We start from the raw sequence: 16,163 nt of genomic DNA on the forward strand, positions 1-16,163 counted from the left end.
AAGAAATATTAACTGATGGACTCTAACCCCACCCCAATGTACTGATCCCTTGTCCCTCCCCCTCTAGACACTTGCTGCCCTCAGTATTTTCATTGCCTCACAAGCAACCTCCTGGTCAGCCTACCTTTCAGTGTCACTTTCTGGTCACACTGGAAAATAGTGGGCTGCTCCCCGCAGCCGAATGGGGACCAGCTCCATCTGTGAGGCTGTGCTCCGCTCCTTTCCTCAGGTACCCTATGCAGGTGCTTTACTCTATTTTCATTCAGTAAACATACTGCCCCAGTTTTTCTAATGCCCAGCCTATTATTATTATTATTTTTTTGGTTTAGATTTAGCCAAATATTTATTTTATTTTATTTTATTTTTTTTTTTAAAGATTTTATTTATTTATTTGACAGAGATAGAGACAGCCAGCGAGAGAGGGAACACAAGCAGGGGGAGTGGGAGAGGAAGAAGCAGGCTCATAGTGAAGGAGCCTGATGTGGGGCTCGATCCCATAACGCCAGAATCACGCCCTGAGCCGAAGGCAGACGCTTAGCGACTGCGCCACCCAGGTGCCCCGAGCCAAATATTTAAAGTTTCTGTTATTGGTTTCTTTGTGGCATTTCCTCCACCTCTTGGGGGAATACCTCTTGGCTTACAGCCCAAGTGGTGGAGGGATGAAGGTTAATAATAATACTGGCATTAAAAACACATCAATTAATAACTTTACAAATTATCCCCGTGCATTGCTAGAAAATCTTGTATAATTCGGTCTCTATCAATAGCTCACTAGTCTCTCCAGCTTTGTTGGGGAAAAGGCATGTTGACTTTAAGTTTCTCAAATAGCCCAGGCCCTCTCCCACCTGTGGGCCTTCGCACAGTGCGGCCCATCAACCTGGAATACATTTTTTGGCCTTTTCTTTGCCTATTCACCTTTTACGTCTCAACTTACACACCATTTCCTTAGGAAGAACATCCTATACAAGATTAGGTCTCCGGTCATACATTCCCAACATACTTAGGATTTTTTTCAACTTGTAGTTTATGCACTTGTAAATTACTTAGAATGTTTTTTTAGTGTCTACCTTCCCTGCTAGGCCATAAATTCCATGTGTCTGTTTTCTCTAATACAACCTCAGCATCTAGAACGTACTAAGTGTTCAATGAACATTTATGACTGACCCCTGACAGAGTTAAATAATTATAGGGTAGATCTCAGAATTAGGGTTCTGGTACCATATCAGTTTACTTTCAGTATGCCAAGATTGCAAAACATGTTTGTTTGTTTGTTTTTAAGTGTTCGTTGCAACTACTCTTCTGAATGAATCAGGACTTTATCAGTACAGATTTGGAAAGAAAGTTGTTTGTTCACATCCGACCATTGTCCTTATACCCTAGCTTTAAAGTTTTATCTCCATCAAAACAGTCTTATTGTTCTCACGGAACCTAGGCAACAAGTTTAGAATGAGAAAATGGTATATATTTGAATTCAATCAAGTACAGTTAAGTTTCTGAAATACTTTTTCTGCATAAGATTTCACTCGAAGAAAACCTGAAAACCACTCCTAAACAATGGCTTTAAGTCCTAGAAAAGAAACAGAACTTCTACAATGGGTTGGAAGAAAAGTCTAGAGTTCTGGGTTTTATTCTCTTCTCTTACACTTATCCTACATAATTTTTCCTTCCCCAATTTACATACCTAATGTATATTTGTCAGCAGGCTGGAGGAAAGGGAAGGAAGGACTAAGGGAAAGAAAAGGAGAGTGCTAAGGGAAAGATCTGGATCTGAGGTATCTCCTAGGCAACCTGTACACTGATTATCCTACCATGAATCTTCTCACTTTTCCTCTTATACAATTTGGTAAAAAATACAAAATATATTTGATTCCATGTCATATTGGGAAAGACACAAAGAGATGTATGTCATCTTCAGGACAATCACGGTTGTACCACACTAAAATAATTTAGCTACAGCAGTGGTTCTCTGAAGTCCACACAACAGAGAGTCCATTCCACTAATCAACCCCCAGATCTGAGTCATCAATCCATTACAAGCTGCCAACAATATATCATCTTCATTTGTGTCAACCCAACATGTCTCAAATGGAACTCATTATTTCCTCCGCAAACTGGTTTCCCCTCTTAATTTCCCTCTTTGATCCAGTGCTACAGTCGGAATCCTAGTCATCCAAATTTACAACCTAGGGGCTCCCTTTATTGTCTCTCTTTTCTCATCCTTCACAGTACAGGGAAAAGGGAAGGAGTTAGGACCTACTCTCTGTCCTAACCACTCAACTGGTTTCTGCACTGACATCACAGAGCTGTCAAGGTGTAGTACAAGGCCTGAGTGGGTCACAATGCCCCGTTGCATTTGTTTAGACTTCCAGCTGTACCTCAGACCTACTATGTCAGGGTTGAGTTGGGAAATCTGCATTTTAAATGAGCTCCTTAGGGGACTTCTTAGGCCAAATAAACAGAATCGCTGCTCTAAAGGAAATGACCCAATTACAGGAAATCGCACTGCAGAGGAGGAGCAAGGTGAGTAAGACCACAAGGACACAGAAACAGCTAATGGAGTCCCAAGCAGGCGAGGGGAACACAGAGGCAGACAAACAGAGTAGATGGTATGTAAGGGCTCAATACTTCTGAAGCCACCATGCAGATCCGTTTATGAATAGCCTTCACCAGCATAAGGCAGGAGAGACTGCAGTTCACCAAAAACAGGACCATTCAGAACATGCCAGAGACCAGTTCTGAAAACTGAAGCACATGGAGGAGAAACAGTAGCAACTCAAGTAGCAATGTGTCATTCCAGAGTTATCACTGGCCCCTAGAATAACAGCTGTTTGACAATAAAGAGATGTAGGGAACAACAGGAGGCTGGCAGGAGGCTGGGAGCAATGATGGGCTTCATCTGTGTTAGCATGGATTTGGTTGAAAATAAAAGAAGCCATTCTAGCTCATTTAAACTCAAAGGGATTTAACATAAAGAATTAAGTGTTTACAAAATGGTTAGAAAGTATGGAGATGAGCTTCCAGGAATAATCCCAGATGTGCCAACTGGAGCAATGGTCAGAGAACTGGGGAATGACCAGAAAGCTGAGCAATAAGGAAATGGCAGCCTCAGCTCCTGACTCCAGGCACACTGCCTCAGGGCAGATCCATGCCATCAAGATGGATGTCCCTGGCATCCACAGAAATAGATAACAGACCTGGGGCCTCCGCTACATTGCCAGAGAAAAACCAGAGCCTCTGTATCCTGGTTTGCTAGTGGAATCAGAAGTGCCACCTCTGTCTCACTTCTGTCTTCCAAATATAACATTCATATGTCTGCTTTGGCAAAAGCTGGGCCACATATGGAATCTGAGGAAGCCTGGGAAATGGGAGCTTTAGTTCTCTGTCTTCTAGCATGGCCATGTATCTCTCTGTGCATCATACTTAGCTGTAAGCTTCTCTACTAAACTGGAAGCTATCAGAAGCCAGGGAGCTGATATTACCTGTTTCAGAAGTCTCAGCACTTAGCAGTGTGTGTGATGAATAGGAGGAAAAGGAAGGAAAGAAGGAAGGAAGAAAGGAAGGGAGGGAAGGAAACAGGGAGGAAGGGAAAGTAGATAGCAAGGAGCTCAAGACCAAGTCCAGGCAGAGTCTACAGGTAGAAAACATTGGAAAATTGTGTTTTGACAATATTTAAAATTTAAGATGAAATGAAGCAAGGACTGATACTAATAATTCTTATTTCTTAGCTTTTGATTTCAGTCTGCTTCTCTTCATTTCCATGACTATGAACTTGACAGTTCAAATTCCTTACATCTGGAAAAAAATCAATTGTCTCCTAACTGGTGCCCTGCTCAATTTCTTGCCATTCTTCCCCATTCTACATACTGATCTCTGACTGGGTTTACTAAAATAGTGGTCTTCAAACTTTTTACTTGCAAACACTTCCAAAATAATTTTGTAAAGCTTTGTATATCCTCTTGCACATTATTAAGCTGACATCTAAAACTTTTCATCTCAAGTTAAAATGCTTGCAAAGGATGTAACTTCCTAGTGCATTGTAAATATTATCATTAAAAAATATATACATATATAAGAGCACTTACAAGATATAGCTAATAGAATCTAATTACCACATCATCTATTTTTTAAAAATACATGAACAAGTTGTTTTTTAATAATCAGAGATTTTGCATCTTTCCTTTCTCTCCTTGAACTCGTATTTCTATTCTGCTTCTACCAAAAACTTTCATCCTAATATGACATATTTTTATTCTTCAAAGACTTTGGTTAATTTACCTTATCACAACAAAAGGTATATATGTTGAAATTATATTTTTTTATTTGTGATGACCACGAAGCTGTATTTAAAAATTATTTCGTATCAAGTTATTTCAACAACGATTAGCATACTATTGATGAAAACAACATGGGTTATATTATAAATTTTGCTAAGTAATTAGAAAAATCAATTTTTTTAAATTTTAGATGCATCTTAATGAGCTGGATGGGGACTGGCTGGTTTTGCTAAAATTAGGTCAAGTATCTAATTTTTGCTAAAATTAGGTCAGGTATCAATTTAGCCATAATTACTTACTACTTGTGGCTAAATTGAGACAGGGTTCAACATCAGTTTTATCCTCCCCCCTTTTTATGTTTTGAAAATGTTGAAGACAAAACCTGTGTATGTAAATAGGTAGGTGGGCATAGAAGTAGCTTTGTTATAGCAATGCCCTCAATTCTTTGCACTTTCAGTCATATGCCAAAAATCATGGGGAAACCTAGCTCCAAAGTTTGTTTTTAATTATCAGTTGACAACTGAGTGTAGATCTTCTTGCGATTTTACTGAAAGCAAAGTAAGAAAACATCTAACTACAAAAGAACTTGGTACTCATTCATTAGTGTGACTCCCTTTCTCAACACCAATACCAATACCTATACTATGTTTCTAAAAAGATCAGTGGGCTACAGAGGTTTTTCTACTGCAGGATAATATGCTATAGGAAGATTAGGGTGAGAAGGGGGACTTTCTTCTTTAAAATGAGATAATGGGGAAGGGCTTTGTGGAAGTATATTCTCAGGCAGCTCAGGCATTTTAAAGTTATTTTTCAGCTTTATTGATGTATAATTGACAAATAAATTATATAATTAAAGTGTACAATGTGATTTGATATATTTTACATTGTGAAAGGATTCACTCCATTGAGTTAATTAACACACCCATCACATCACTTTTAGTGTGTGTGGGGGAATATTTAAGTTCTAAGCAAATCTCAATTATACGATGCAGTGTTATCAACTAGTCATTTCACACATCAGACCCGCAGACCTTGCTCATCTTATAACTGAAAGTTAGTGCCCTTTTACCAACCTCTCCCCGTTTCCCTCACCTCCCAGACATTGTAAACTACTTTTCTACTCTCCATTTCTTATGAGTTTAATTTATTTTTTAGATCCCACATGTAAAGGATATAATGCAGTATTTGCCTTGCTCCGTCTTATTTCCTCAGCATAATGCCCTCCAGGTTCACCTAGAATGCTGCCAATGACAGGATTTCCTTCTTTTTTAAGGCTGAATAATATTCCACTGTATACATATACATATACCACATTTTCTTGATTCATTCACACAATAATGGACACTTAGACTGTTTCTCCACCTTGGCTATTGTAAATAATGCTGCAGTAAACATGGGAGTCCAGTTATCTGTTCAAGATAGTTATTTCCTTTCCTTTGGATATATACCCAGAAGTGGAATTGTTGTATCACATGGTAGTTCTACCTTTAATGTTTTGAGAAACCTTCATATTGTTTTCACGGTGACTACATCAATTTACATTTCCACTACCAATGCACAAGTGTTCCCTTTTCTCCACATCTTCACCAACACTTGACATCTCTTCTGAGAGGACAGCCGTTCTAACAGGTATGAGATGATATCTCATTGTGGGTTTTGATTTGCATTTCCCTGACGAGTGGTGATGTTGGGTACCTTTCCAGCACCTGGTGGCCATCTGCATTTCTTTCTTTGGAAAATGTATATTCAGATCCTTTGCCTATTTCCTAATTGGGCTATTTCCTTTCTTGCTATTAAGTTGTATGAATTCCTTATTTATTTGCATATTAACACCTTACTGGGTATGTGGTTTGCAAATATGTTCTCCCATTCCATAGGTTGCCTTTTCATTTTGGTGATGGTTTCCTTTGCTGTGCAGAAGCTTTTTAGTTTGATGTAGTCTCACTTGTTTATTTTGGCTTTCGTTGTCTAATTAAAAAAAAATCATTGCCAAGATCAGTTTGAAAAAGTTTGCCCCTCTGAGTTTTCTTCCAAGAGTTTTACAGTTTCAGGCCTATCCAAGTCTTTAATCCACTTTGAGTTAGTTAGTATATGGAGTAAGACAGGGGTCTAGTTTCATTCTCTTGCACGTGGGCTTCCAAGTTTTCCCAACGTCATTTTTTGATGATATGATCTTTTTTGCTATGGTCTTGTGGATGCAAGCTCCATTGGCTTTCAAAGGTAGGTGTTTTGGGCACCAGTCAAGTAGGAGTCTTACAAGTTGGGGCACTAAATGTGGGGTCCAAACTCTTCACTCCTTAGGGAGAAACTGGGAGTTAAGAGTGCGGAGGGTGAGGGGAGGTTTATGGCAAGAGTATGTCTCAGCCTTTCCTACATGTTTTGATGTGGGTATTTTCTTATTCATCTGATGTGTAGAAGTTGCTTGGCTAGTTTCTGGGTCTCTTTCAGTAAGAATTGCTCCATGTGTAGCTGTACTCTCAGTGAGTCCATGGCACGAGGGGAGCTCAAGAGCCTCCTAAGTCACCATCTTGGTCCACTCTCAGAAATTATTTTTTCAGATCACTTTTAAGGAATGCAAAGGGAAATGTAATATTCAGAATCTTGATTCCCTCAAAGCTCTCCTTGGCCTTTATATCCACTGTAAAGTCTTCCTATGCCATAGTATAGGTATAGGTATAATTTGAAGACTGCTACCCTAAAACAACATGCCTAAGTAGTATCTCCTCATTGGCATAAAATACACTTTGAAAAAAAACTTAAAAGGATGAGAACAACTAACCATTTAAATCTGTATTTTAAAAGAGCTTACTATTAAATGACAACCGGTAAACATACGAGCAATGTCATTGTTCTTAGAATTGATGAATAGGGGCGCCTGGGTGGCTGAGTTGTTAAGCGTTTGCCTTCGGCTCAGGGTGTGATCCCGGAGTCCTGGGATTGAGCCCCGCATTGGGCTCCCTGCTTCACTGGGGGCCTGCTTCTTCCTCTCCCACTCCCCCTGCTTGTGTTCCCTCTCTCACTGGCTGTCTCTCTCTGCCAAATAAATAAATAAAACCTTAAAAAAAAAAAAAAAGAACTGATGAATAGTCTTGCATCTAATATTTCCAAAATTTTGCCAAAAATGTAAGATTTCTTTTTTGCACAAGAAGTGGTTGTTAAATCAACAATGCATTTTATAACTTGAGAAAATACACCTGTAAAGACGGTGGTGGGCAGTAGTGGAGTGGTGGTTTATTTTTCTTGGTCCTGCCATCCCATAGCCAACTGGAAACTTCCTCTAAAGCTTAGTTGTTAGTGTGTGGAGGTCCCTTAAAAAGTTATAAATAGAGCTACCCTGTGATCCAGCAATTGCACTACTGGGTATTTACCCCAAAGATACAGACATAGTGAGGAGAAGGGCCATATGCACCCCAATGTTCATAGCAGCATTGTCCACAATAGCTAAATTGTGGAAGGAGCCGAGATGCCCTTCAACAGATGACTGGATTAAGAAGACATGGTCCATATATACAACAGAATATTACTCAGCCATCAGAAAGAATGATTACCCAACATTTACAGCAACATGGATGGGACTGGAGGAGATTAAGACAAGCAGAGAAAGATAACTATCATATGGTTTCACTCATTTATGGAATATAAGAAATAGCAGGAAGATCGGTAGGAGAAGAAAGGAAGAATGAAGGGGGGGGTAAACAGGTAAACAGAAGGGGGAATGAACCATGAGAGACTATGTACTCTGGGAAACAAACTGAGGGCTTCAGAGGGGAGGGGTGTGAGGGACTGGGATAGGCCGGTGATGGGTATTAAGGAGGGTACATATTGCATGGTGCACTGGGTGTTATAAGCAAATAATGAATCATGGAATACTACATCAAAAATTAAGGATGTATTGTATGGTGACTAACATAACATAATAAAAAATTATTATTAAAAAAAATAAAGCTTAGTTGTTAGTCGTTACTGTGTACTGGAGCCCTGCGCCCAGGCCTCGCCTCCAGCGATCTGTTCTGGAAAATGTGTCGTGGGGGGCGGCTCTCCAAGCATTCCAAGCAATGTGGGTGCAACTGAACCTTAGTCACACTTTGGGAAACTTTCACCCAAAGGGAAAAAGCCCTGGAAAATGTGTAAATTGAAATCTGTAGAGGTGATTTATGAAACGAGAGTGTTAATTAAACAGAATTTGGAGCAAGGAGACCACTACAAAATGCATGTGTTATGAGTTTAGGATTGACTTGAAGAGGAAGAGTACAACCTTGCCCCCACTGTTCATGTCCGGTGGATCTTTGAGGTCAGAAGTTGAACTCAGACAGGTGAGCTCACTCTGTGCTCTGGAATCTGTGGGCTCTCCCAGGGAAGAAGAGGACCTACTGAGTCACCTTACCATTTCTATCACAAAACATTTAAATGCTGGAGAGGCTCTGAAGACATCCCATTCTATAAGCTACTTTACAGACCAAACAATTTGAATGGAAGAGAGACCTGACTTCAACAATATCATTGTTCAAGAATGCCTGGAGGTCTTAAAAGTGTTTTTTTTCAATAGGTGGAGGAGGGCACTATAAAGAGGACAAATAAATGAATGTAACTTGATATGCTGTAACTGAGAGAAAAATACCTCTACATTTACATTTGATAATTAGTATACATTAATTTGTTCATTTTACAGTATATATTTAGTTGCCTGCTTAGTTATCTTTAGAATTCCAAAACCATTATATATCTACATAGGAATATATATTAAAATTCCTTAGGGCAAAAGGTATTAGAGGTCCTCATAAAGAACTCAAGATTCTCTCAACCTATGGAGGGGATAATGAACTGATGACATTGAAGTGTACATGGATCCCTATATTTGTGAAAACGATTACTCCTTTCCCACCGACAAGTACAAGATGAAGCTTGACTATAATGTGACTTTTAAAAAAACTTTCCATAATTGAAAGTTTTGAATATGTGCAAAAGAAAACGCGCAGGACCACATACAATGAACCTCATATGGCGATGCACTAATTCATCTGTACTCTGCACACTGCCCTCTCCTCCCACCACTGGATTATTCTAAAGCACATCTCACCTTATTATTTCAGTATGTGTCTCTAAAAAACGATTTTTTAAGAGATAACCACAATATCATTTCACACCTAAAAATGAACAATATGTGAGTATTTTAAAATATACTAGAATTTGCATATCCAAAGGAGTGTACTCAGAGAATCACCTTAAAAGGCTATAAAGTGATGCCAGCACTTCTCAAAACATTTTTGGAATACTTCTCATGATTATTTTCAGAATGTGCAACATATTCATTAATTATCCCAAATGATGACAATTCTTTACTCCTCAAGGATAGACTTGACTTGAAAACAGTCAAAAGTCTTTGGGAATAAACCCCAATTAATAGGAGGAGTAATCAGACTAGGCAAGATTGGTTTTGTTAAAGAGAGTAATATACACAGAGAGGCACAAGGTGTGTCCCTTTCATGAAAGGAGTCTGACGCTCATAAACTAGCCGAGAAATTACCTACTCAATGGCCAGAGGTGCTGGGTAAGAAAGGGAGCTCTGTTGTATTGGGGGCTGAAGCCGGAGTGAAATTAGAGGAGAATGTGAGAGGCAGCTGAGAGCCAGCCAACTGGTGAAAGGAAGTTATGCTTAATCTTTGTACCCTAAATTCCAGTGATTCCAGGCCACTTTTAGGATTTATCTTGCATTTCAGGCCTCCGTGCTTTTGCAAACAATGTTCCCTGTGACTGGAATGCCTACTCCCACCGGAGGAACCCACTGAGTGAATCTCTAGTCATCCTTTAAGACCTTGATCAAATATTACATTTCTTGACTCTCTGTCTGGCACAATGAGTTGTTCCATTGTCTGGTCCTGGTTGTGCTTTGTAAATATCTCTTTTAACAACTCTGTGATGACTTCATAATTATTCAGATATGTATATATTTCTCCAATTAGACTGGGAGCATCATGACTGTATCTTGGGCACACAAACAGTGACTGGTACATAGTAGGCCCTCAGTAATCATTTGTTCACCACACAGACACAATTAATAATTTGTGGATCTTTACATGGTTTAAACTCCGAAATGTCCTCATAATGCAGCAAAGTAGTTGCAGGCTCAAAATGTTATAAAATAAAACAAAGAAGAAAAACCTTATGCAATAGCAGTTTTTGTAACAGAAACCCTCGAAGTTTCAGATGTTGGCAGTGGAAAGTTACAACACCGAACTGCCCAAAGAAATGTTAGCAATTTCTTTCCCTCTTTTTAAAAATAAAATTTCCAAATCCATTTTTGGGGATTGTAAATGTTTTATTTATTTTTTTTTTGAGGGATTAATACTTGAGGAGTTAGCAAATTAAGCACCAGCTAAAACTGAGTTCAAGCTTAGTTGATCTACATTTTTCTCGAAATAAATTTGGAAGGCAGAACAGAAAACATAAAAAATGAATCATCAACTTCAAAGGAAATAGATGACTGACCCTTAAGGTCATCATGTAATAACTACAGAAATTTGGAATGACTGAAACTAGGGCTTAATATGTTCTCTTGTCAGGACAGTTCATATACTCCTCTCGAGTTCTCTCCCCCTTTCTGCCCCAGGGCAAGAACAAACTCATCCACCATCCTTACACCAATGACCTGGTCCTGGGCCTGGGTGGGAAGCAGGAGCACCTCTGCCAGTACTATGCCAATGGCAGTGCCACACCCACCACACCTGTGGTATAGTTCTGGGATGAAAAATAGAGGCGTTTATGGGTAACCCAGGTGGGTAGAAAGAAGAAAGGGAGAGCCACCTGTCAAGAACAATTGCATCTGATGTCACCTGCTCTTGGCTGAACCTGAATTTTACCTAGACAATAAAGCCTGTTTTTTTTCAGAGTGTCTTCCAAGCCCCAGTGGACTCATGGCAGATTTTCAAACTAGTTTTTGTTTTATTTTTTTTTTTTTCAATTCAGTAAATCCACAGAAATTTTTGCAATCCTTCTTGTCAGGTGGTAAATATTCTATTGAGCCATGTGTGCATGGGAATAACCTGATTTGGATACAGAAGAAACAGACTGAAGTAGTTTAACAGGTTTGCTTGGTTTCAATGGTTATATTGCACAACCAGGGCAAGGCATCCCATGATATCAAAGGTTGTTCTAACTCAACCCGGAAATCCGGTCAAACTACCCAGGGACTCACAAAAGCACTTCAGCTCCACAACAAAGGGATGATTTCACTGGCCTCATGACAGGTGGCCTCTTGGATTCTGTGACCTTTTCCAACTGGAGAATATATTAAATAAATGAGCTTTTGCTTTTTTGCTAGTTTTATAAAGAAAATTTATTTATTTTTTAAAATATAAATGGAATACAAAATGAATGCATGCACACAAAGTTGAAAATACAGATATGACACAAATCCAAATAACAGTATCATTTTTTAAGCTGTTAAAAGCAGCATATTTTGAAGGTTACCTCATAAAGAATTTCATATTCCAGGGAAAAAGTGAAATGTTTGAGACCCCCTTTTATCCTCTTAATACCAAAAGGTAAGATTTAATCTTATTTCTAGATTTCAAGTTACATGAGCTATACTTTCTTAAATTCTCAGGAAAAACAAATCTAAAATATTTAAAATGATTTTTCAAAATGGATATATTAACAGTTTTCTCTGAAGATGAATGTGTTTCAATTGAGATCTTTCCTAAAGGTTTAATTTTTATTTGTTGGGTCCAACTTTTACATATGGAAGTTCAAAACTGTTCATTATAACTGTTGCTTTCTAGTATATCATCAATTCAGTTCCCATTAATAATGCAAACTTTTACAAGCAGATCTATCCACGATATTCTAGTTGCCTGGTGGAACCTCGTATTAAAAGGATGGCAGAGAATTCATCACCCTCATTGCATTTTTAAAGCACATTCATGAGACTAAGGTTATGGTAAATAAATCTTAATAGGCTGCTAAGGGCTAAGACTAAACCTTTTCTTTTTTTTTTTTTTAAAGATTTTATCTATTTATTTGAGAGAGAGAGAGAGCATGAACAGGGTGAAAGGCAGAGGAGAGGGAGAGAGAAAAGCTGCCTCCCTGCAGAGCAGGGAACTCAACATGGGGCTCAATCCCAGGACCCTGAGATCATGACCTGAGCCAAAGGCAGACGTTTAACCAACCGAGCCACCCAGGAACTTGACTATAAACTTTTTCTAACTAAATTCTACTTGCATAAACAAATCAGCTGCTTTATGTAAAACAAGATATAGTCACTTTGAACTCATTATTTTTAAATAATTTCAAACTTACAAAAGAATTGCAAGAATAGGACGTAGAATTCCTGGATAGTCCTCACTCAGATTCACCAAAAGTTTGCTACATTTGCTTTAGTGCTGCCTTTGTCTGTCTCTGTGTCTGCCTATCTATCCAACTGTGTGTGTTATATATGTATTTATATTTGCAGATATTCTCTTACATAACCAGAAATTCAAACTTTAATACAATATTATATTATTATCTAATATATTGTCCTTTTTGAAACTTCGCCAATTTCCCAATATTGATCTTTATGGCAGATTTCCCCCTAATCCAGGATCCAATCCAGGATTACTCATTGCACTTAGTTATCATCTTTCAACCTCCTTTAATCTGGCAAGTTTCCCACCTTTCTTCTGTCTTTCATGACACCGACTTTTTTTTTTTTTTAAGATTTTATGTATTTGAGAGAGAGAGAGAGGGCACAAGTGGGGGGAGGAGCAGTAGGCAGAGGGAGAGGGAGGAGCAGACTCCACACTGAGTAGGGAGCCCGATGCAGGGCCCAATCCCAGGACCCTGAGATCATGACCTGACCTGAAGGTAGATGCTTAACGACTGAGCCACCCAGGAGTGCTGACACTTTTTTTTTTTTTAAAGAATACAATCCATTTGCTTTTAAAGAATATCCTCCAATTGGGATTTCCTTAAGATTTCCTCAATAGTAGATCAGAATACGTATTTCTGCCAAGAATGCTTAATGAGTGATGTTGTGTCTTCTTCAGTGCATCACTGCAGGGGGCACATAGGGTTTTTCTCATTAGTAATGTAACTTGCGCACTTGGTTAAGGTAGTGCCCATTAGCAAAATAAGATAAATTACTGGTTGCAATAAAGAAATCATTAGATGACATTTTAGAGTTATTTCGTGTGGGTTATTTTCTGAATATTAAAATTTCCTATTTAATGACAAAATACCAACCACACAAAATAAGAAAAGATACAGGCTCTGCTATTAAATGAAATGCCAGGGATCAAGGCAAGAAATATTACTTATATCAATGATTAATTGGACTGCATGATCTGATAAAAATAGCTTTGACTTATTTTATGCATACTCCCTGCAAAACATTTTATGTAGATGATTTCTAAGCTTTATGACAGTCCTGAAAGTCTTTAATTCCAGCACCATTTTGCAAAGGAGGAAACTGAGGCCAGAGAATTTAGTGATTCTTTTGGGGTTAACAAGTAGTAAGAAGAAAAGACAATATTTGAATTCAAACCTACCTGGATTTCAAACCCCTGCTTGTTCCAGGATATCACACTGCAATTCTTTTAAATGAAAAAATCTGTTTCTATGTGTCAGCCCAAACCAAATATAAGTATTATTAATTTTTCTCCATATAAAAAGATTATCTTTTGAAGAGAATTTTTAAAAATGGTAATGGTAAATTTAAAAAATTATCTTAAGAGCATATTTTAAAATAGGCACTGGAAATAATGGACAGCTGGTGTGCCGGCTTTTAAGTAAGACTTGGTGTATATATTAAACTTTTGCTTACTCACTTATTGAACTTTATCATATGTCTCTCTATTGCAGACTCTTTTCCTTTTTCATGTTCTCCCAGTTAGCCTTATTACTCATCTGTATCTTTTTTTCTAACTATTTGGATCTCTAGATCTCTTTCTCCCTCATTCCGGCCTCTTTCCTTTCCAAATATTTCTCCGCCTTTTCAATGTTTCCTTGTTTCCAATATACCACAGCTAATAAGAACTTGGGCACTGAAGACTGTTTTAAGGGATCAGTCCTGACCTTTATGCCATTTTGCATTTCCATTAATAATTTAAATGACAATAATTAAGAGTAATTCCAAAGTAGCTGGAGTTGCTACAACCTAGAAAAACTGCATTAAGGGGCGCCTGGGTGGCACAGTGGTTGAACGTCTGCCTTTGGCTCAGGGCGTGATCCTGGCGTTGTGGGATCGAGCCCCACATCAGGCTCCTCCACTATGAGCCTGCTTCTTCCTCTCCCACTCCCCCTGATTGTGTTCCCTCTCTCACTGGCTGTCTCTATCTCTGTCGAATAAATGAATAAAATCTTTAAAAAAAAAAAAAAGAAAAAGAAAAACTGCATTAAAACTAAAATTTCTAACAAGACAGGAAAACAGATGGATAAGACCAGAAAATGCTTTGTAGGATACCAGTAGCACAATTACTTTAGGAAAGAAAAATACGGGTGCCTGGCTGGCTCAGTCACTCCTGATCTTGGGGTTGTAAGTTTGAGCCCCATGTTGGTTTGTAGAAATTACTTAAAAATAAAATCTTTTTTTTAAAAAAAAAAAAGATTTATTTATTTTAGAGAAAGAGCATGGGGGAGGGTCAGAGGGAGAGAATCTCAGGCAGACTCCCTGCTGAGCATAGAGCCTGACATGGGGCTTGATCTCACAACCCATGAGATCATGACCTGAGCCAAAATAACCAGTCAGATGCTTAACCAACTGTGCCACCCAGGTGCCCCTTGGCTGTTCACGTTTTAAAATGTATGCATCTTGTAGAGATACTGGAAAAACAAATGTTATGGATACAAATTAATTAAAGGTTCCATGGAAAAATAGCCAAAAGCTTTAAAAGATATACAATCAGGCCAGTAAGGACAAATTTAAGAAAACGAGCTTATTAGTTGACTCTGTATTTCAAAACTATTAATATGGACTTTACTAAAGCATCAAACTCTTCAGATAAGGCCATAGAAATATTATTTATAGGCTCAAAGACTATTTGGACTATAGGTTTAACAGTAGATACTATTTGTTGAATGGGTATAATCAGCTAAGCACTTTATTATTATTATTTCTAAACTTTCCCCAGTCCTGAAAGGAAGTTATATTAGCTCCAACTTCTAACATCTTTCACTGGTAAGCATTTTATTTCTTAGTCAGTAGGTGCTTGCTTTAAAAAAATAAATACCTGCTGGAGAAAAAAGCCTTTCAATCATTCATATCTAAATGAAAAACAATTTCATCGGGTAATCATTGTTCTCCACTCAATACCTAATAAGTAGCTGTTTTGAAGGGGGAAGAGAGAAGGATAGAATAAATTGGGGGGACTGAGATTTACTGGGGCAGCCAGTTTGAGCTGAGCATCAGAGTAGGGTTACTGGCTCTCATGGGGCACGGTGGGCACACGGTAATTTGTTCCACACCTCACCAGCCAACAACCACTCCCTGAGGCATTCTCTGCTTAAGAGTTTGGGAAGGCTCCCTGGTGAGTAAATTTCTGTCCAGCTTGTTCCCATCGTCACACCAGGCAGAGCCAGACAAAATGCAGTAGGGATCATATATGGTAGATGCAAAGGTGAGCTTCCTGATACAAGGATGAGTAAGCCCTGGAACCAGCTACAGAGAGTCTGTGGAATCCCCAAGCCAAACGAAGTAGATATATCACGGGAAAAAGTTCACTAATAGAAAGACGCTCTCTGGACCACAGACACCTGACTGGACATGACTGGGGATACTGAGGGAGGACAGAGCTTTGCTATAAATAAGAGGCACAGGAGTTGTTGTGTTTTTACAAATTAAATGCCATGAATATTCATTTCTGTCCAAAGCAAAAATAGATACTTATCACATTACAAAATTTTTCTTATTCTGCA

The 16,163-nt window shown here is 38.5% G+C and overlaps 1 long non-coding RNA gene across 1 annotated transcript in view; it reads right to left on the reverse strand.

Annotated features, from left to right (window-relative positions):
* Nucleotides 1–14,544: 14,544 nt before the first annotated feature.
* Nucleotides 14,545–16,163, reverse strand: part of LOC117803447 — a 39,931-nt gene continuing 38,312 nt past the window's right edge. Inside the window, exon 3 of the long non-coding RNA XR_004627322.1 lies at nucleotides 14,545–14,587. This is a non-coding gene — a long non-coding RNA (uncharacterized LOC117803447). The remainder of the gene's footprint in view (nucleotides 14,588–16,163) is intronic.

The sequence above is a fragment of the Ailuropoda melanoleuca genome, chromosome 1 (genome assembly GCF_002007445.2).
Source record: "Ailuropoda melanoleuca isolate Jingjing chromosome 1, ASM200744v2, whole genome shotgun sequence".
In the NCBI taxonomy this organism is placed as follows: domain Eukaryota; kingdom Metazoa; phylum Chordata; class Mammalia; order Carnivora; family Ursidae; genus Ailuropoda; species Ailuropoda melanoleuca.